Source organism: Palaemon carinicauda, chromosome 33 (genome assembly GCF_036898095.1).
Source record: "Palaemon carinicauda isolate YSFRI2023 chromosome 33, ASM3689809v2, whole genome shotgun sequence".
Classification (NCBI taxonomy): domain Eukaryota; kingdom Metazoa; phylum Arthropoda; class Malacostraca; order Decapoda; family Palaemonidae; genus Palaemon; species Palaemon carinicauda.
The window spans coordinates 32,542,225-32,549,724 of NC_090757.1; the positions used below are offsets into that span (position 1 = coordinate 32,542,225).

Here is a 7,500-nt window from a genome sequence, read left to right on the forward strand (position 1 = left end):
AACATTACCGCCCGTTTCAGCCGTTACAGGATCGCAGCAACCACAGCAAATGCCGCAACCTCAACAAATGCAGCAACCACAACAAATGCAGCAACCACAACAAATGCATGCTCAGCAGCAACACCAACAGCAACCACAGCAACAGGGAGAAGGCGCAGGCCCTCCTCTATCAGCACCGACCCCATCTTCAGCTCCACAGCCACCCGGCTTAGCAGGAGTGACGCAGGTCACCTACACACACGGTCAAATGTCGCCCCCTGCCTCACCAGACAACGAAGAGCTGCCTCCTGGCGTGAGAGTGTCTTGTAGTGTGACCCAGCTTGGGGGCAGCCCTTCCCTTACCACCCACTCCCTCACGAGACAGACGCTACATACGCTGGTCAAAGTCATGACCCCACCATCTTCCCCGAATCTATCAGAGTTGCTATCCACGCCTGTCACCACGGCCGCCTCCTGTCAAGCCCTTACCCTAACAGGATCTGATCATCGCCTTACCCCCTCCTCCCACGAACAGAAGCATAATTCCCCTGCCCCTCCCCCACCTCCACCGGCAGTAGAACCTCCGGCGCCACCCTCCGCCTCCGGATGAACCGGAAGCAAAGGTAGTGAAGAAACCCACCAGCCGAAAGAAAATCACGGCGCACACATGTCAGCATCCAGGCTGTCAAAAGACGTACACCAAGTCGTCCCACCTGAAGGCCCACCTCCGCACTCATACGGGAGAGAAGCCCTACATGTGCAACTGGAAAGGCTGCGGATGGAAGTTCGCGAGATCCGACGAGTTAACCCGACATCTGCGCAAGCATACGGGAGACAGACCTTTCCGATGTCGACTGTGCGAACGAGCGTTCTCAAGATCAGACCACCTCAGTTTACACATGAAAAGGCACGTGAGTGTGTAACCTGCACTTCAAGAGGTTCGACGTGCACTTGAACAATTCCAAACCCTACTGTACATACGCAGACGGTGTACAAAGGCCAGGATCCTCTCCAGCCACAAGAAGAGGGTCAGGCCTGCCTTATGTTACCACGTGCCCCCAAACAGACTGATTTGATTCGAGTTCACACAAACATAAGCATACACGCAACTTTAAGCATACCTTGTACATTCTGGACCTACTTTGACTAAATGTGAAACCGTCGAGTTCTATACCGTAAGACAAGTAGCGATACAAAAAATTTTCTTTATAAAGAGCATCAAATTAACCATGGTATTGGGTACTCAGATCAAAATTCAAGAAAATGCATATTTCATACATTTAGGCCCTGAAATTGTGGATGATTTTACTGGTTGAACACGTTACGGTCATGAAAATCTTCATAAGTCATTATCCTCTTAATAAACTATCACTAAATGAATTCTCATTCTGCTATCTAATAACTCAATTCAATTATCCTTATACATATACAATAGTAATACGAACAGTAAAATTTACATGTTTGATGCAACAGTATATTTCGAAGGATTAAGAATTAGCGAGAGTTAAATATAAGACTTTTATATTAGCCAACCCGAAAGTTATAATAGCAAATATAAGTATAAACATCAAGTATTAGAAATTATTGTTAATAGATAGTTATAATAGAAATGATAGTGAAAAATGTGATAAGACATAGAAGAAAATGGCGACAGTTTATATAAGAATTTGATGAAGGGAGAGAGAAAGATTGGAATAAAATTGTTATTGAGACATTAAATAAGATATTTAAGCGAATAAAAAAATCAAGAGGAATCAGAGGAAACAAGAGAGAGAGAGAGAGAGAGAGGAGAGAGAGAGAGAGAGGAGAGAGAGAGAGAGAGAGAGAGAGAGAGAGAGTGTGTGTGTGTTAAAATCAAATGTAATATGATATAAAAGCAGATGAAGACGATTTGAATAGGAAATGTAATGAGAGAGAGAGAGAGAGAGAGAGAGAGAGAGAGAGAGAGAGAGAGAGAGAGAGAGAGAGAGAGAGAGAGAGAGAGAGAGAGAGAATACTCGTGAAAACTGTTTTTTACGCACTTGCAACACATTCATCAGATCCTTATTAAAACTGCCTTCACCCAGATGTTGCGTGGTCTGCCCAATTATCGAAGGGAGGGCGGGAGAAATGAAGGGGTCCTATTGGACTTGGGGGAGGGGGTGGCCTTCCCTGCCCAATATTGACCCCATCATTTCATCACGTTCGCTGATATTTCACATTACCTCTTAGCTTTTATTATCCACATGTAACTTTACATGATGCGTCGTCTGAAAGTATTTTTTGATGATCAACTTATATTATTAAAGAATTAAATTTATCTATTTTACTTATTTCGTTATAAGTAATAAGGTTTGCACTTCTATAAGTGACTAAACTAACTTATCTATTTTAGGTTATCTCAAATAAAGTCACTACAGTCCTTGTGCTGTAATATAAATTCAACTGAATGTTTACTTACAAAAAAATACATAATCCTAGATCTTGCTTTATTGTTTATGAAATGACCGTGTTTGTACTTATCATGATGCCATCTGAACTAAACGATTTATATATAAAAAAAACTCTAAAAGATTTATATTTTTAAAAAAACTCACTTCATACAATCATTCTGGGCCTAAAATATATATTTCGAGTTAGCCCCCACCCCCCAAAAAATCCATTACCATGGCTTATTACAAAATGCTACTTGTATTTATTGAATAAAGAATACCAGATACCAAATATTGCTCATTCTGTGCCATAAATCACGAGGATATGTAATATCACAGAGAAAAGCTATGTAATGTACAGGCTGATATATTTGTACAGAAAGAATTTCTATATAAGGACGGAATCTATTTTCAAGTATTAACATATATAATCAAAAGCTAGTCTTCTATGCCATAAAATAAGAGAGAGAAAAAAAAAACGTTAAACATAGATATCTAATTTTAGGCAAAGAATCATTTTATCTACCCTTTACTTCTCAATGTCGATTCTCTAAAAAAAAAAGTTAAAATGTGTAGCTTCCCCGAAGAAAAGAAATAAAGATAAAGAGACAACACTAAAAATGCCGTGATGAAAACAGTGAGAGGCAATACGAGAGCAACATAAATTTCGTCGTGTGCTCGGAAGTGGTAAAAGGCAAAGGGAGCCTCCGGAATGGTGGGGAAGATAGCGAAGACTGGACGAAGAGCCAGGGAGTATAGCACGAATATGGATGGCCGGGAGCCAGGGGAGGAGGAGGAGGATGTCCCTAAAGCGAGGATGATCCTCGCCATCCTCCCCCTTCTCCAGTGCCTTCCCCCAAGAGGGATCCTCACCTGTAACTCCTCCCACCAGCAAGCTCTTATTTTTTTTTTTTTTTCTAGTTTCCAGGAGGCCCAAAAGGCTCCCATTTTCATTAAGGTAATGGAGTCTGCTGCCATCTGGTGAGCCCCGCGGGACGCTGGTGCTGATACCGTGTCACGTCATAGCTAGCGCCTAAACACGCGAACTACCCACTCTCGTTGGTGTCTCTACTTACTGCCTGGCCTCTGGCTAATGACGTGTGCTATTAATTACGAGACAGTTTTAATTAGTATTATGACCTTTTAATCTTTTTTTTTCTTTTACTCGAGTCCCGCACACCCCGCCTTTTTTTCCCCTAATCTATAAGCATATTTAAAATGTATATAATCACTATATATCGTGTTGTCGCTTGCGATGAGATGACAAACGCTATTACTTCACGGTGAGTGAATGGAAGACACTACCATCATTAATTTCCTTCGCTCTCGACGGTTTCACGCTACGCTGTACTACAACTGCAATACGGGATAGAGGCGCCCACGGGATCCAACGCTGGATGCCCAAGACTGTAGACGACTTCATTATGTCTTGTGTGTGCGTGTGTGGTTCTCTTTGTGTGACCAACAGAAGTGTTTTAATCGGTCAAGAGAAAGGGGCATCTATGCCCTTGTGTAGCTTAACAACGTTAGTTTTCATTATGTAGATGGAGGTAGAGCTGTCAGCCGACAATATCATGCCGGCCGTATCCATGGATGTATGTATACTTTACACATCATGTTTAAGGTGCTTAAATTCTCTGATATGTGAAGTCAAAACACTGTGTAACTTTAAGATTAAATACCCCTCTTTTTTGTATATAATTTTTCAAGGTTCCAAAGGAGCTCTACAGTATATAGGTTGATATATATTATATTATATAATAGTAGGCCGATTTCGTTCGGTCAATTTTTTTTATCGAAGTTGTGTTCTGTAGCTCTCGCCTGTTCACATTCACAACATGGAAGTTGTAGGCTTCTGAATTCACCAGTTACAAGGATAAGAAAAACTGTTTGCTATGACCTGCATACCAATTACTTTCTCCCAGTTTTATGTTTTACGTAACAGTTCATTAATTATTGAGTAAGAATTACAGTTCACTTTAGTGTTAAATTGGAAGGAATGTGTTCCTAACAACAGCTATTTAAATTTCATACTAAATTTTGTTAAAACAATACAACCATTGGAAATCAAATATTTCAATTGATAATCCTGGGTGAATTAAGAAGTCTATCAGCTAATTATTATCCAACTATAACTTACAACTATTGCACAAAGAATGATGCAACAGAAGGCGACTTATAATAAGACAGATTTATGGAATGTTTAGTTTTTCAATGTGTTGAAAAAAAAAATTAAACAAAGGTCGCCAGCAGTTCTTTATCCCGACGCCAATTGCGGAAGAAGTTAGAAAAAAACCCGAACTGGTTTTGGTGTGTATAAAACTAATCTTTGATCTCTCATTGTGGCACCCGCCTTACGTGTACCAGTACTTAAATGTACTAACCGCATTTGCTGTAGTAATGTCATGAACGCTGTATAAATTTGAGTTACATTCGCTTCTTGCTCCTTAAGAACCAAGATGTGTAAACGAGTTTTGAGGCTCTGCAATTCATGCACATTTCAATGTATGAATAAAATTTGTGACTGTGTGTTGTTCAATGTATTTAATCGTTTTCTCAAAGCTTTAATAAAGTTTTTTTGATGTTATTTACTTACTAGAGATTTATGAATCAGTGAATTGTCCAGATGTTATACAATTGAGACAATACAGTCGACCACTACAGCAGGAGTGGGATAAAGATTAAAATAGATTTCCCCAAGAGAGGAAAATGGTACAGAATACACGCCAACGCTCTACACAACTTTAACTCTTAGATCATTAAGCACTTTGTGTAACTTAAGACTTTTTATTGGATGAAATCATCCCAAAATCCACAGATTTTAATTTTCCGATGCGAGTGGCCTATTTGTTTTAGACTGTAGTGATAAATGATTGTTGCATACCACCCTCCTGGTTTTAGTAAATCACGAAGTTTGACAATAAATTACCTTGGGAGGGAGTTATTGAACCAGTTCGTTTTGGAAGAAAAAATTACAATAACACAAGACAATAATCCCTTAAAAAAAAACTGAATCAATCTAGATCATTCCCATAGACCCCATGTATATAGAAGCACACTCCACTAACTATCGGGTTTAAAACGCGTAGGCCACGTCGAATCTCTCTATTACAGGCCATAGAGTTGAAATCCCTATGTCCTTCATATGTGATACTAGTCCTTAAAGAAGTGCATAGTATGTAGGATGAACATGTACATTATGTAGATTTCTCGCTGTCTCTAATGACTACTTCATAATATTTGCTTGTATATCGTGCTCATAAATTCATAGCAGTTAAAAAAAAAAACTGTTAATATACAACTCTTAATGTTAAAAGCAAAAAACATGAAAAATATGTCATCTTCCTGAATATTCCTTTTTTTTTTTTTTTTTTTTTTTTTTTTTGTCATTTCGATGTAATTTATTCTCTTAACTTTCTGAACAGATGTAATTAAATGCAGCCAAACTATTTGAGGTTTTCATGGATAACTTTTTGCTAAGAATGTCATTTGTCAGGATAATCAACAACTTCCAGTAACATCTTACCGTTTACCGTATGATTGAATCTTTTTTTTTCTGAACTTTAAGTTTCAATTTATTTATTTATTTTTTTTTTTTTAACACTACTCCTAAACCCAGTTTAGCAATGTTTTGCATTTATAAAATTTAACTACTCATAAAATATCTCAAAATCTTTATTAATTTCTATAGATTTTTTTTTTTTTTTTTTTTTTAAATTTAACCCAAGAACATTTTTAATTCTGTATTTCCTCGATAAACCAAGATGTAACTGGTACAGTGATTGATCCCCGACAATAAATAGTTCTCTTTTTGCAGGATGGTGCTTCTATATAAATGTTTATAGTACCTGATAACTTTGATATGATTTTTTTGTTTGTTTACTTGTCATGTACAGCCCTTTTTGTATTTGTCAGTCAAGGTTATATGTTTTGGTTATCAGTGACGTGGATCGTTGTACGTATATACATATTATGCTGTATTTGTCTCGTTCTGTTAAAAGTGACGTCTGTAAGTTGGCTGTAATATTTATAAAGACCAGCATTTCCAGTCTTTTTGTTTTCATGATTTCTCAATAGATATTTTTTTCCCCAAGTCCATTACGCCATCCTGTAAGATCATTTATCTCATGTTCTTTCTCCATTTTGTTCTATTCACCTCTGGAGTCTCCTTCAGGGGGATGGTATGGTATACTACGAGAAAATGTAAAAAAAAAAAAAAAAAAAAATAATGTATTTATATAACACAAATGCAACAGCTACGGTGAAATGTATAACGTGATTTTGACCAACTGTATAATCATTGTATCTGAAAAACCAATAAATGAAGCAAAACCAATGATCTTTATGAGTATGCCATTCCAGACCCTAGCCCAAATGCCACTACCTGACCAAAGACTTTCCAGTTTTCCAGTTGTTGAAAAAAAAGAAGACCTTAGGACTTTCATGCTAATTGGTGGGATTTAAATTCAGATGATAAAAGATGATTGTTATAACACTTCCAAATGAAGATTTTCCCAAGACTTTAACCCTAATTCATTGATTTTAAATTCATATTTTCAATTGAGAGTGTGCGACAAAGAAGGAGGAGTTAAGAGGAGTGCCCTCCTTCAGTCTGAGCAGGTTTTTGGTATTCGGACGAGGAAGATAGAGGAATACACGCACAGAGAGAGAGAGAGAGAGAGAGAGAGAGAGAGAGAGAGAGAGAGAGAGAGAGAGAGAGAGAGAGAGATATTATATCAATCATTTTCTATATTATGTCTGTGAGAGAGAGGATGTATGTTCCGAAAGAGAAACGAACATTTGTTCAACAGCTTCAGTTGTAACAATTGTAGATTTATAAGTCTCGTCTTTATTGTCAATATAAATTCTAACAACTGCTGTTTAAACAGATGTCCTTTTGATGACAATGAATTCGCAATCAATTTTTGCAATACAGATGACGATGAATACCTAAAAAATGCATTTTATCCTTTTTTTTTTAGTTAATTCACAGCATCATAGGGACATCTGATAAAAAAAAGCAGTCAGTGCTTGACATTTCTCTTTACCCCCTCATTCTACCTTTCTCAACTTCCTCCCCATTTCATATATGCCTTTGTAAACCACCCCT

General features: G+C 37.7%; 1 pseudogene; it reads left to right on the forward strand.

The window, feature by feature from the left end:
* The window catches only part of LOC137626299 (Kruppel-like factor 3), a 336,171-nt pseudogene extending 334,445 nt beyond the window's left edge, over window positions 1–1,726 (forward strand).
* Window positions 1,727–7,500: the final 5,774 nt, after the last annotated feature.